The sequence below is a fragment of the Gallus gallus genome, chromosome 5 (assembly GCF_016699485.2).
Source record: "Gallus gallus isolate bGalGal1 chromosome 5, bGalGal1.mat.broiler.GRCg7b, whole genome shotgun sequence".
In the NCBI taxonomy this organism is placed as follows: domain Eukaryota; kingdom Metazoa; phylum Chordata; class Aves; order Galliformes; family Phasianidae; genus Gallus; species Gallus gallus.
The window spans coordinates 3335577-3349478 of record NC_052536.1 but is presented as its reverse complement, the minus strand read 5'-3'; the positions used below and the strand labels follow the sequence as shown (position 1 = coordinate 3349478).

The following is a 13902-nucleotide window of genomic DNA, read 5'->3' as shown; positions in this document are numbered from 1 at the left end:
CCTGAGGGGTTCGGATACGGGGGAGGGGGACGAGACAACGAAAATTCACTCTCTTGTTGTTTGTCTTCTTTTGAACTGAGCGCAGTTGGCTCAGCCGGCGCCATCTCGCCAATGGTCATTTGCGGCTCCGTCTCCTCTCGGCCCCTGTAAGAAACTTCTCCCGAGCCCCCATCGGACCTGACCGGGTCCCGTGTCTCGCCTCCTCCGCCGAGACCCAAAAGGTATCAAGCCTCTGCCAATACCTTTCCCTCTACTCTGGCTGCTTTCAACGCCCCCAGTATCAGACCCCAAGTTTTTAACTCCGCTGTTTTCTGAGTGACCATTGCTCGTTGGGATAAGGCAGCGGTAATTGAATCCCAATTATTGTAGTCACAAATATCGTGGGGCGATGTTAATAGCCCCTCCTTCTCAAGCAACGAGAGGACCGCAGCTATCTCCTTCTGAGAAGGAGCATGCTTCCCGTGATAGGTCTTACACGCGTGAGCAATCACCTTTATGACGGTTTCCATGTCACCTCCGATCCTCCTCCCAATTGAGACCAGGATCCCAGGCTCTTCTCCGGTGTGATTCCGGAGGCTATATCCGTCGCTCGTCCGCGACCTCCGCCGACAGAGGGGTGACTGCAGATTCCCTCTGTCCCCAGGCTCGTCCCCGGGCTTCCACCGCCCAGCAAGTTCTAACGCCCCGCGGTGGACTCCTGCCCCGTCAAGCAGACAGCCGACTCGTTCCCCTAAGCATCACGTCGGGGGTCACCACTTGTTGCCTTTCGCAGGCAACTGTGATGTTCGTTGCTTAGGGGAGCCTGCGGCTTGGCCACATACCGAGGTGACACCAATATGATGAGCAGTAAAATGGCCTCTATTCACTACTAAACACAGCTTATATTACATTTTTACCTACAAAACCGTGCTGTCATGTCCCACTCTGATTGGTTCATACCAGACAACACCGTGCCCTATTTGGCCGTCTCCACATTCTTTTCTTATTCTTCTTCTTCTCCTGTTTTCTCTGCATCAAGGTCAGCACAATAGCACTGTCTCTCTATGCTTAGGGAGAGGCCTGTCCCGTACATCCCGTGCCCCCGCAAGACGCTTACTACAACACCACCCTAATAACTTTCTTTCTTTAATAATTGGTCATCTTTTTAATGAAAATATTGTCTTCATAAATGTATAAATGTGCTATAGAAACAACTTATGTTTCTAACTTATGTTGTTATAGAAACAACAATGTTTGGACAATATGTTGCCTCATAATTTTTTTAATCACCACTGTCACCTATGAGAGATTTAAGAAAGAAAAAAAGAGATTAAGTGATGGTGAGTAGAGTGTGGCGCTTTTTTGTCATGTTTATAGACTTCCTCACTGATAGATTCACATTCATAGAATCATAGAATCACCAAGGTTGGAAAAGACTCACAGGATCACCTAGTCCAACCATTCTCCACTATGATTAATGTAATTGATGTTAGGTGTATGATGTAGGATAAACAATGGGGACTCGTAAAAGCAATCTGGCTATGAAGCACAATTCTGTTATCTTTTTTTCTCTTCATATTCATGCTTGTAGTTTCCACTCTGAAGGAAGAAATGCACAGTAGTGATACATAAACCTTAATATGTTAGCAACAGCCCAGGATGCTGCAAAACAAATCTGAAAAGCAGAAAAATCAGCACTGATCACAAACCCTTTTATGAGAAGTACCTTTCTGCAGTTCAGATGACAACTGCCCATTTACACAGAGGATGGATTGCCCCATCTGTTATCCTTGTGCTTATGATAGCGGTGTAATACAAAGATCAGATCATACACTCAGGTTTTCAGTGGTAGCTTGGATTAATTTGTTAGGGAGCAGGTTAAAATCACATGTGGGCAACAAATTACTTCAGAGACCTTGACATAACTTAAGCATGTCAAGACTCAGAGAGCTGCTGAGCTCTCCTGTAAATTAAGTTTCCTTCTCAGTGTTACATCCATCCACCCCCCCAGTAAGCAGTAGCATCTGTCAAGCTTTACCAAGTAATGATGGAGGAGGAAGAGAAAACAAGTTTGGGCGCTTATATCCAATGTGGTGAACAACACGCTTCAGTTTGATGTCTAGAGTTGTTCACTTCAATGCAAAACCACCAAGAAATATTGGGAAGCCTTTTCTAAATTGCTTTGTGTGTGTGTGTGTATTTGCAGGTGCTTGGACCATTCAAAAGCCCGCTTTTGTCATGGAAAAGACTCCTGCTTTCATCTGCTGTCTTAAGAAATAACTTGCTATAGTATGAATAAATGATGTGTTTTCCATGACCTGAAATACTTGTGGTCTGTTTAGTGCACAGTGCTCCATTGTGGACTTTGTGCTGATCCAACGCTTGGCCATCTGACCCATCCCTGAATGGAGGCTCTGCTTTCTGCACGCTATCAGTGGTTTCTTACAAAAGCAAGACCCTTACACTACATATTAGGATGATTAAGTCATCTTCAGGAACAGTAATAAACAGAATTGATGTACAAATGTAGAGCATCATTTAGAGAGAAAAATAATAGGTGTGGGATCATGAAAAGGTCAGGAAGCAGTTTAGGTTTAAGGTTCAGTGAGAACTCACTCACATTTCACAAAAGGTTATAAGCTGTATTATTTCCTGGAACTCAAAGGTAGTATCTGTCAGTTACGCTGCTGCAAAGCAGGGCTTACAAATTACTACATAAACCAGCTGAGAGCTCTTTCTGAATGTCATGCTGAAACTGCATGGTAGCAGCAAAATCAAGAGTACTGTTGGTGAAATTAGATGCTGTGTCTGGTTAACAGCTGTTTGCACAATGCTCTGCTGATTTAAAAGCATCTGTTCTGCAGCCCATTCTCTACCACTGTATGAGAAATCAAGCCTCCTTTGTATACACTGTTCGTGGCCCTCATTTCTGTTGCTAACTTCAGTATTGTTTTCTGAACTACTTGAGAAAAGGCACTGAAATTCTGGTCATGTGCTCTGAAACAATACAAAGGAACTCCCATTTTTCATATCTTAATCATTAGAGTCTAATTAGTCTTTGCATCTAAATAAACTATTTGCATGATAAGCAGACATCCGTGTGACATTGTTAGTGCTCAGTTAGCTAATATCTTTCTGTGATATTTCAAATGCTGAATCTTCTACTGCATATTAGAGAGACCGAACTGGTGCAATAGATCTATTAAAGACGAATTTTAAGAATATTCACTCTATAAATAAAGGGGGAAAAATGAAAGGGAAAGCTCTTTGTTTTCAAAAGAATATGCAAAACTCTCAGATCACAGTGCATATTTTTGTCCTTCTTCCAGTACTCTCTTCATTGCTATATCTCTTGGAATTGCCCAACAGCTCAGCCTTACACTTTTGTTTGATTGTGTAGATCTAGCTGACAGCTCCAGGTTAATGTGGGGGGCTTCAGCATAGGATTCGGGCCCAGCTCACAACGTGCACTTCCTGAGCCCTTTAGGTCTTGTTCTGATGGCTAAAACCACCTGGAAAAAGACATGAATTAACAGGAAACTGAATAGAGCTGTGATGATGAACTTGAATACAATTCTCAGAGGAAATATAGCTCTCTGTACCATGTCTGCATTTCAAACCTTTGACTTGAAAACTTTAATTAACTTTGATAGGAGCTTAATGGTTGAATCTCTGTGTGCTCTGATTAGAGCATATGAATAGACCACTGCTCCAGTTTTCTAGAGTGAGCAAACCCCATAGCCCTTACTTTTCTTCTGAGAAGCCCCTGATAGCAGTGACAGCACACACTGCAAACTGCATGTGCTGCAGACTCATTTTTCCATGATTTCATCTTTGAGATCACTGACATTGAAGTCAGGACATATCACAGAGGAAAAAATGGACAATAGACATTAGCAATAATGGAAGTGCTTTTCTGCCAATTATTTAGTAGACACACTAAAATGAGTAAACATTTTTGCCAGTAGGGAGATAGATAATAAAAAATAACAAATGTAAGGTATAAAGTTGTCCTTTTCTCATCACATATATTCTTGCTGAAGCTTTAGGACTTCCCCCATTGGTATTTGAAAGGCTACCCTCCAGTGGGGAAGTGTTCGGTAGGTTAAGAGGAGGGCAGGGAATTTCTACAATCCGTAACAGTGGTCAGATACCATATTTTGTAAAGAAGAAGTCTGATAAAAAAATATATGAGCATCAATTTGTCCCTCATGCCAAGCAGTTTGCAACCAATTTTCTAACTGATTCTCCACTATACATCAAATTTCCATGTCTAGTCCTTTTGATTTAAAAACTTGCCTATTTTCCTTGATTTTCATCTCAGCGCTACCCTGTGTTCTTCAACTTCAAGTAAATTTGTTGACCATAAGTTACCTTTTAGATGAAGGCCGGACCCTGACACTGGCCTCCCTTCTCTAGCATAAGAAAGGGCAACAAGATCTTGCTGTTCACCTGGAGGCTTGTCCTCATGATTGTCCTCATGTCCTACTGGTTGAATGCTACTCCCCTAAAATATAAAAAAAATTTACTTCTCATAAGTAGTCAGAGTAAATATCGAAAAACTTCAAGATTTATTTAGGACAGTATCCGGTATCTTGCTGCAAATTTTACCCACCTCTGAACCTGTGATCTGTTTGCAAATGTTAGAAAGGAATTTTCTTACTATCATACACTGTAAGTTGTTTTATTCTATTAAAGTGAGAGTCCAGAAGCTTCTGAGGACAATTCAGTTTTCCTGTTTAACATGAGTTAATCAATAATGTACTCTGCTTGCAGTAATCCAACAAAAATTCACCTAGGAATTTCGTTTTTTATATCTGTAAAAATATTATAATCATGTTCTGCTGAAATTGGACATTGCAGTCTTCCTCTGACCCCAGAGAAAGGCAAGCTGATATTTAGAGCTGCAATGGGGATGATAAGTTTTTCCCCGTTAAACATATAATTATTATTTTTATTTTTTTATAATCTCATTTATATTTGAGCGCAGTTTCCTAATTTGCCTTAACATTTGAATTAATATATTCTTTGGCTCCCTACCTATGCTGCATATAGTTCATAAATCAGGCTCTAATTCTGGAAGATGGACTCTATTTGACCAAATAAATTGATGAATAATTAGATTTCACAACCTGCTCTCAGAAGAAAGGGTTCACATAAGCAAAATGCACCAGATCACACTGCCAAGTAGCGTACAATATGAAACAAAGTGCCAGATCAGCTGTGATTAGTTATCACTATCATCCAGCCAGTGATGTAACAATTTACCACCAACCTTCTACTGCCAAGGACAGCTCCATGTCTGTCCTGTTTTTAGGTATTCCTGCTCTAACAAGACTGGATAAATGCCTTATTCTGGGTTAGGCACAGAGAGCAGTGGGAGGCTTCTTTTCTTCTCTTTCTTTGTATTTCAAGGAAAGAGCCTACCTAGATCTGCATAAATATGCTTCTGGTCACATCATCATATTCAGTCTCCAGTATGCTCTTTGAAAAAACAACACTTTTTTCCTCCTTTGTTGCTTACGTTCTGCTTGTACATATTTAACGAGACAGAACAAGGCAGTGGAACTCCCCTTTACATCACTATTTTGTGCACCACTGGGCAGTGCTGGAGGCCCTACAGATTGATCTTTATCTTTTTACTTCTTTGTGCATGAGAAAAACCAGGGGGTGCCCATGAGATAGACCGTTTAGGAAGATACTGTGCCTCTGAATTAGCGTGAAAGTTTTCATCTCTGAACCTGGCATGCACTGAGAAAACAGCACACAGCAGTCAGTGGAAATCATTACATTTAACTAGAGAATAAGAAGTCTCCTCACTGCTTTCATAAACTTATTCCAAATATCCTTTTGCCTCAGTTCTCTTTTATGCCTCCTACAAATACTTTTTTTTTACAACATCCTCTTACATTCTTTTTTTTTTTTTTTTTTTTTTTTTGCCTCTTCTCAAGGTTCTTTCCACATCTTTCTCTTTTCCCTCTCCTCCCTGGCCCTATTGTCTCACCCTATTGTCAGCAGCTCAGTAGCTCTCAGATGCTTAGAACAGCTCAGACTATAATGCTCAGAAGTAAAACAGTGTATGAATTGTAAGGGATCAAAAAGAGATCTTTCCAACCTTCATCTCATTCCAGTAACATAAGGCACCTTTGAAGTCTTGCAAATAACTCATTCTCTGTCTAAAATGAACATACATGGAAAATGCCAGGTTAATTCTAGGTCCTTAGAGAGTATAACCCATGAAGGAAATTGTCTCATACACAAAGAAAATTTGCTATAAAACAGAATTGTCTTCCTCTCAAAGTAGATGCATAATATTTCTAAGCAAGAATCTTGCTATTTCTTCCTGTGGAAATTTGTTTCTCATCACACTTTCAAGCACCATGCTGCCATGTGCTGTATGTTCATTCCAGAGCATAATGTGAGTACCAATAGAGTCTCTGGTTTATCAGAAACAAAACTCAAGTTTCTAAAAATGAATCAATATTTAAATAACAAGGTTCATTTCATTTAATGTAAGCTGGAATTTAAGATGAACTCTATGTAACCATGGTCTACCACGGTCTATTATTAGATAAGGAGGTTTGCAGCCCTGCCTGCGGCAGAGGGATTGGAGCTTGATGATCCTTGAGGTCCCTTCCAATCCAAGCAATTCTATGATTATAAAAAGAAATAGAGCACAGTGTCTGTGCAGCCAAGTTCAGAGAACCCTCAGGACTGCATGCTTTGTATGAGCACCCTTTCCCAACATTACATTTTTGGATATCATTGTGCCATCAACACATACATTTTAAAAAGACTCATGTTCTGCTATTTGTGGATAACTTGACAAACACCTGTGCTGTTTTTAAAGGAAAAGCAGACTGCTTGACACAGTGTTCTGTTTGCACAAATAGCCTTCCAAAGACTTATATCCTAAGGGGGAATCTGGATGTTTAATGTAGGTTACTAGAGCTTTCTGGGCTGAATTCTAGGACAGATGCTGTTAAACATTGTATGTATTTGTTGTCTTAGATTACTTTGAGAACGTAAACTGGGAAAAACCATCAAACCATCAGACAAACCATGACCTTTAGGGCTGCAGAGTATTGAAAACCAGAGCTAGAACTAGAGATACACAGGCCACAATGAGAGACATGCCATGCCAAAACAACTAAGATGTTACCTTTTCTCTTTCTGTATTTCTTTTTTTCATGTTATGGGTACAATATTTGTGCCTGTAAAGCAGTTTGAAACTAAATTCAAGTAGATCAGTTTTGCTCACCTTAACCAACATGGAATGTTTTACTGTAATTATTATTATTATTTAGTGACTCACCAATTTAAATCAGAAGACATTTTTCAGCAACATTACATCATTTGATGCTGTTCAAAATATGATAATTTTGAGTTATATACAGATTTGCATTCCTACAATCTACTCATCACACATTCCTTAGTGTTGTGTAGAAGGTGTTTTCTTTACTAATGCTTTGACATCACTAAAACATAGTATTTCACTATTTCAAAATTTCAGATTTGTAATTTTTCACTATAACAGTGATTTTTAATCAAGAAACAAGGACATTTCAAGTAAGAAATTTACAAACAAACAAGCCAACCCCAAAACCAGAAATTCTAAGCTCCTATTCAAGAGAATTCTAACATTCTAATAAAAGTATTTATACATTAACACTAGTACCCATACTTCCCTTCAGGTCATCAAAGAATTTTTTTTTTTCAATAAGTTTGTCAAAAAAAATCTTGCAGTTAGGAAACAATTTGTCCCAAATATCATAAAACAAATTTGAATTTTAAACTCTATATGGGTCCAATTTCAGTCTGCAATCTTCCTTTGACATCAGTAAGTTTGGGTTGGTTTTGGTGAGTTTCTTTTGCTTGGCTAAGTTTTGGACTTTTTTTTTTTTTTTTAAATGCTTTTAGATTTTAACTTCCCTCTAATTTTTTTTTTTTTTTTTAGATTAGCATATTGAAAGCCAATTGAGGCTTTGTTGAATTATGTATCAGTCCAAGAGTGAAGCAAGAATACCATTTAAACAGCATATCTTCCCACATCACAGGGAAGATATAAATAAATTGTCCTTGTGGTCTAGGCACAAGAGACTGTATTAAACCCATTTTATTAATTTTGCCCAGGTCTACAATTCTGAAGCAGCCAGTTATGCTCAATATCATTTTAAAGGCATCCATAGAAAAGAGCAACATAGAAACCACTGCCTGCCATATCCAATTCTCTTTAACATCACCTTTACTTACACAATGAGTGACATCATGGTATCTGCCCTGAAGTATGCTTGCTGTGGTGCCCGAGCCAATGATGGGGTTCATCACTAATAGTTTCAGACATGTCCTTCAGCCAGGATGCCAGATGCTCATCCAGCAAGCTCTGTGCCAAATCAACTGTCAGTGGTCAGTGACCGGAGGGATGCGACTCAATGCACGTGCAGAACATGTCTTCTGTCAATGGGATGTGATCCTGGATCGTATCAGTACCTACCACAGCAGCCTTTAATATGAATATCATCCTTGAAGCTGACACCCCAGCTGACAAGTTGACAGCAGAAAAGATGAAGAGAAAGAAGGAAGGAAGTGAGAAGCCATTATCTGATGCATATGAAATGAAATTCGTCTGAACATGACATCGCTTTACATTACAGGTCAATATTTGAAGAAGACGGAAAATTAACTAAATATTTCTTGATATACCAAAATATTATTTGCTTGTCATAGCATTAGTCAAATGTGTTCTCATGAAGTTACAGCTATAAAGACAGACATATGCTGTATATCCAGTTTTCTATGCATTTGCTATATTTTATTGCTATTATTGTTTTGTAGTTTTAGTCAAATGCTCATTGACTCAGTGTTGAGCAGAGCAGAGCAATGTGCCTGCCACACATGTGCATATACACCTACATGCATCACTATATCTAGAAGCCTGCTCATCTCTTTGCAACTGCAGCTGTGGACTGGCAGGACTGTGAGAATGCCAACAGTGGATGCAATGCTGCTTGTTCCAGTTTCCCTTCAGCCCTCAGTATCACTTGAGGGTTATGCAGAGTTAAAACACTTCCTTCTTTTTCCAAGAGAAGAAGGGATCTTGGCAGAGCTTCAGCTGTGGCAGCGGGGGAAGGCAAGGGAAGGAAGAGTGAGCTGGCAGCTGCTGAGGAGGGCAGCTGGAAGCAGAGCCTATGAGGAGCATGGGGAGGGGCCTGCTGCCTGTCAGAAGGCTGCAGGGGACAGACAGCAGAGCACTCTCCAGATTTCTGTGTTATATCCATATTGATAGAAAACTGACTTTATTTCAGAAAGTCTTGTTCTTGACAATGTGTAACAAAACCTAGATTTTTGGTTGTATTCCTGTTAAAGAAAAGGTGCAGGCTGGTACACCTCAAGTTCCTGTGCAAACTGGGCTGCTGTAAGGCATGCACATAGGAGATGCTGACACTCCTGCTTATGCAGATTCTCAGATACACAACATGAAATAAAATAGAAGGCATTACTTTTGGAGCAACACTCATACATTTCTGACAATTACTGGAAATTAATTACCACTTCTGTTTGCTTTCATTTAGCTCAGCCTAGCTTAGTAGACATCTGTAAATAATCCTCATCTCTTGTGTTAACAACAGTATTCTACAACATTCAACTATGAATCACTGCAAAATACAAATGAATCAACTACTGCAAGATAAATTTGAATGTACTCTGGAAAAATAAAATCCCTGTGACTTTTTCCTCATTCTGAAACAGTGCCTAAAGAACTGTGGGGCATTGTCATCCACCGTGGAAACGAGATTGAAAGCACTAATGTAAATCTCTGATACTATTACACTGGAAATTAGTCTAAAAATTAAGCAAAATCTTTTTCAGTTAAAGAACATAAAGTTAGTGACTGTTACAGTGGTTTTGTTGGACTGGTAATTTACACGTGATTTACTTCAGGCACATGAGTTGTTTCATGGTTTGATTTAAAGCGGAAGTTATATAATTAATATATTACATAAACCTTTAAAATAGTAGAGTAGAATCACATTGAAGTGTTTTATTGACCATTAATGTGTATAAACTTGATTGAAAGTACTATTAGGAATTATTTTGGAAGAACAAGTTAATGAACTCTGGGTGTGACTAATACTTATTTTAATTATTTACTCAAAAACACAATTAATTGGAGTCAAAATTGACCATTTTTAATTGACATTGTAGTAAGTAATGTGTTTTATCGTTCTTACTGAAGTACTTAGAGAAGTGAGGCTGCTTCCCCTGGAGTCACACGGTCCGGTGAAGACACAGAACTTGATGCATCTTTAGTTTTTTAAGACTATCTAAGAACCTTTTCCCGTCTCCATCCAAACAAATTCTTGTTTATATAGAACAGCCAGTCTATCAGAGCACACTGTAACACATACATCTGAAGTGGACTGCCACTATAATTTCCGGCTTTCCGCTGCCCATTATTACTCACAAGAATTACAGACTTCAGAAGTTATTGGATAACTGAATAAAAATACCCTTGCTATATAACATCCACTATGAAAGGTCAACATTGGAATTGATGTAATTTTTCAAGTGGGGAACCACTAAGACTTACTTTCATGCTTCCTGATAACTATAAATGTCTTATAAAATATGTATGCTCAGTCTAACAGAATGATATGCCACATTTAACTGCAGAAAATGACCCATTTTAAACACAAATAAGCTTAAACACTTGTAAAGTATTTTTAACAAGGAAATTAGCCAAGTTTAACAGTTCGTTTTTGTATAAAGGCATTACTATGACTTTTGTCTTTTTTGGTAAATTGAGCACTTCTTAGTTACAAGTTTTATGATGCTAAGTAACACCTTACTAGGGATGAAATTTCACTCCAGACTTATTTATTTACTTGCATGCTCGCTCATATGGGTATATACACACATAGATCTAACTGATTTAAATACATAATATGCATTTTCATGTTTACAAACACATATTGACAGAAAGAGAGAGAAATTCAGAGATGAAGTCTACGATGCAAAAGGAAAACTCAAATAGTAGTTTAGAATGGAATATTCTTAAGCTGGAAATTGCTTTTAGCCATTAGTAATCTTTTAAGTAATCTCCATGTGCAAAGAAAAGGAGACGGTGTATGACCTAGTTTCCAGGCAACTGCACAAAACTGCAAAATGTTTTCCTAAGACGTGCTGCTCTGTGGTGTGATGTGTCCTCACAGGGAAGTAGACTCAGCCACCCAGTTCTCTGTGAAGCTGGTCATAAAAAGAGTTTTGGAGTTTTCTAGGGAGACCAAGTATAACTGCAACTGAAACTGTATAGACTGAAGCTCCTTTAAGACCACATCCTTTACAACCTCTAGTAGTCACACATCAGAAGAAATGCCAGCATCTGCTCACCTCCATCCTAGCACTGGGATGTCAAATTACTCACACTCTTGGCTGGAATGAAAGAACAGTTATTGATCTACTGAGGGAAAATATATACACCTTTTCTGGTAAAAAAACATTGTCAGTACATGAAGGCATCCTTGTGAGGTCTTTTTTCCTTTTCATTTTTTTTTCCAACGTAATTCAAATATTTTCTAAAATACATATATTTATAATCTGTGAATTGAACAGAAGTTTCCTCTCAAACCAAAAAATACTTATAAGTTTTTGAACAGTAGATCTTTGAGGTATAACCATGAAGGACAGTCATCTCATTAGATGCATACCACCCTCTTGGTGCAAGATTAGAATCCTCAAAACAGCAGTATTTTTTAAGCCTTGTGAAGAAAATACATGAAATATTCTCATGCCAAACACAGGTAGAAGATGAATTTATCTACTGTTATTTATTCTTCATCCTGAATCATTATGTGAATTATTCTAAAAATCACTGGGACAAAGATAAGCAAGGATTCCTTGTTGTCATCTCCAAGATGTCAAACTTAATCATGTGGAAAATGAGCAGCAGCCTACGTCCTGTATGAACTTTATCAAGTAATCCTTGGAGATTCTTTGAATTCCAAAGCTTTAAGCATATGGATAAATTCTCCCCACCAACACTGCTTTATTCAGTTCTGTCTCACTTGATCTTCACCACTTAGAGAAAGGGACATACAGAACTGAGAGCACACATGCATGCAAGTACAAAGATAGACTGTTGCTGATGTATAAGGCTTTATTTATTTATTTATTTATTTATTGTTTTTTCATATTGTAGACATCAACATCAAGACATCTCTTGAGCCAGAATGCAGTGTGCAGCTATAATATCAGTAGCTATACCACTGCTGAATTCTTCAGAAAGAAGAAATGAATGCCATGTAGGACACTGTACCCCATTTCTCTGGGATGTGCCCTTAAAGATATATATCCTTTCTAGAGAGATTCTTGAAACAGTTTCAGTGGCCTTTTCAGTCCATACTCCAGATATTTTAATTTCTTACTTGAAAAAACATCTCATTTTGGCATATAACAGAACTAGGAACTGGCTGTAGCTATGACAAGATTACAACTCTCTTGCTCACTGGAAATTCTGAAATTGTCTTCAAATGCCTGTAACTGAAATAAATCAAATCTCTGCTATGTGGCCCAGACTGTCTTAAACAAAACACTATTGAATTTGATAGATGGAATTTGATGACAGTGGTCAGGATTGACTGTGAAAACCCACATCTCAATTCTGAGACCTTTGTATCTAGGATTTCTCTTCTTTTGACACTTGGCATGGATATTATTTTCTATGATATTTGACTTTGTTGAGTAGTACTGTCATATCACTCAGTCAGCTCACAAGTTTCTTTTCTTTTCAGAATTCTTAAGATTTCTCCCAGCAAAAACAAACAACAACAACAAAAAACAAAAGAAAACAAAACAAAAAACAAACCACACACAGCAAAACTTACCATTCTGCAGCATCCACTCCTGAGTAGGGAAACACAAGCAAAACGTCAGGGTGGAATGAGTTTAATGTCAGGAAGGAACAGACAGTTACTTGATGAAATTTCTGAGAGAGAGTTAAAACCAGAACAAAGAATACCACTAAATGAAATGAAACATTGTATGTTTGATTTCTAAACTGATTCAGAAGCAAATAAAAGCAAACTAATATAAGTAAATTACTTTTGGTCCAGTAACAGTTCTAATACACTGCTGCGTGTAATAAGAGGGAGGTGGGAGCTTACAAGTTACAGCTGCTTAAAATACTTCATGCAAAAGGAGAGCATAAAAGCAATGAATTGTTCCTGAGGCACTAATTTTTGAAGATTTCCAATTCAGTCATATGAGGCACATGGATTCCACTGACAATGGCACGTACTCCAAGAAGATATGCTCTCTTTCTTCTCCCGCTTTCCTTTCTGCTTTGAAACTCTGCCATAGAGTATGTGACCCATGAGAAACCAGAAGAACCACAAGTCACAGAGCACACCCTACTCAAAACACTCTGCTGTGGTCAAAATGTCCTTCCACAATTTAAAGTCTATTTATGTTGCTGAGGTGAGTGCAACTACAAAGGATGGAACTGAAATCCCATGATGGGTACCCAAACTAAGAAATTTTAACAAGGTTCCAACTGCAAAAATTTTTGCTTGAATTCTAAAACAAGCAGCTCTTCCTGTCTCTGTTCTTGAACTGTGCATTTTTGCCAACAGCTCAGTGATCAAAATAGAACTAGTAGTGACAACAAGTTAGAAAAAATAGCAACTGAATGTGTTTTATTGTTTAAGTAAGCAGATTTGAAATGGTATTACTCAAAATTAAGTATACATGGAGCATGGTTGTCCCATTATTACATTTGTTCTTATGAGTTACATTGCACTTCAACTAGGTTTACACAGATTTGTCTTTTTTTTTCCAACATTCACTGCCCTTTAATTCTTGATTTAAAACCTAATCTTCCACAAAGTTTCATGAAATAGATTGGGCTGAGAGAATACTCGATAA

General features: G+C 38.2%; 1 long non-coding RNA gene across 7 annotated transcripts in view; it reads right to left on the bottom strand.

The window, feature by feature from the left end:
- Nucleotides 1-974: 974 nt before the first annotated feature.
- Nucleotides 975-13902, bottom strand: part of LOC112532481 — a 99089-nt gene continuing 86161 nt past the window's right edge. For 3 of the 7 annotated variants that reach the window (XR_003075278.3, XR_003075277.3, XR_003075279.3), the window contains 4 exons: nt 12864-12964; nt 8233-8520; nt 4354-4486; nt 975-3491 (listed from right to left, as the gene is read on the bottom strand). This is a non-coding gene — a long non-coding RNA (uncharacterized LOC112532481). Of the gene's footprint in view, nt 4487-8232; nt 8521-11370; nt 11413-12863; nt 12965-13902 lie in introns of all 7 variants that reach the window. The other 4 variants (XR_003075276.3, XR_003075280.3, XR_003075281.3 and 1 more) reach the window with 4 other exon arrangements.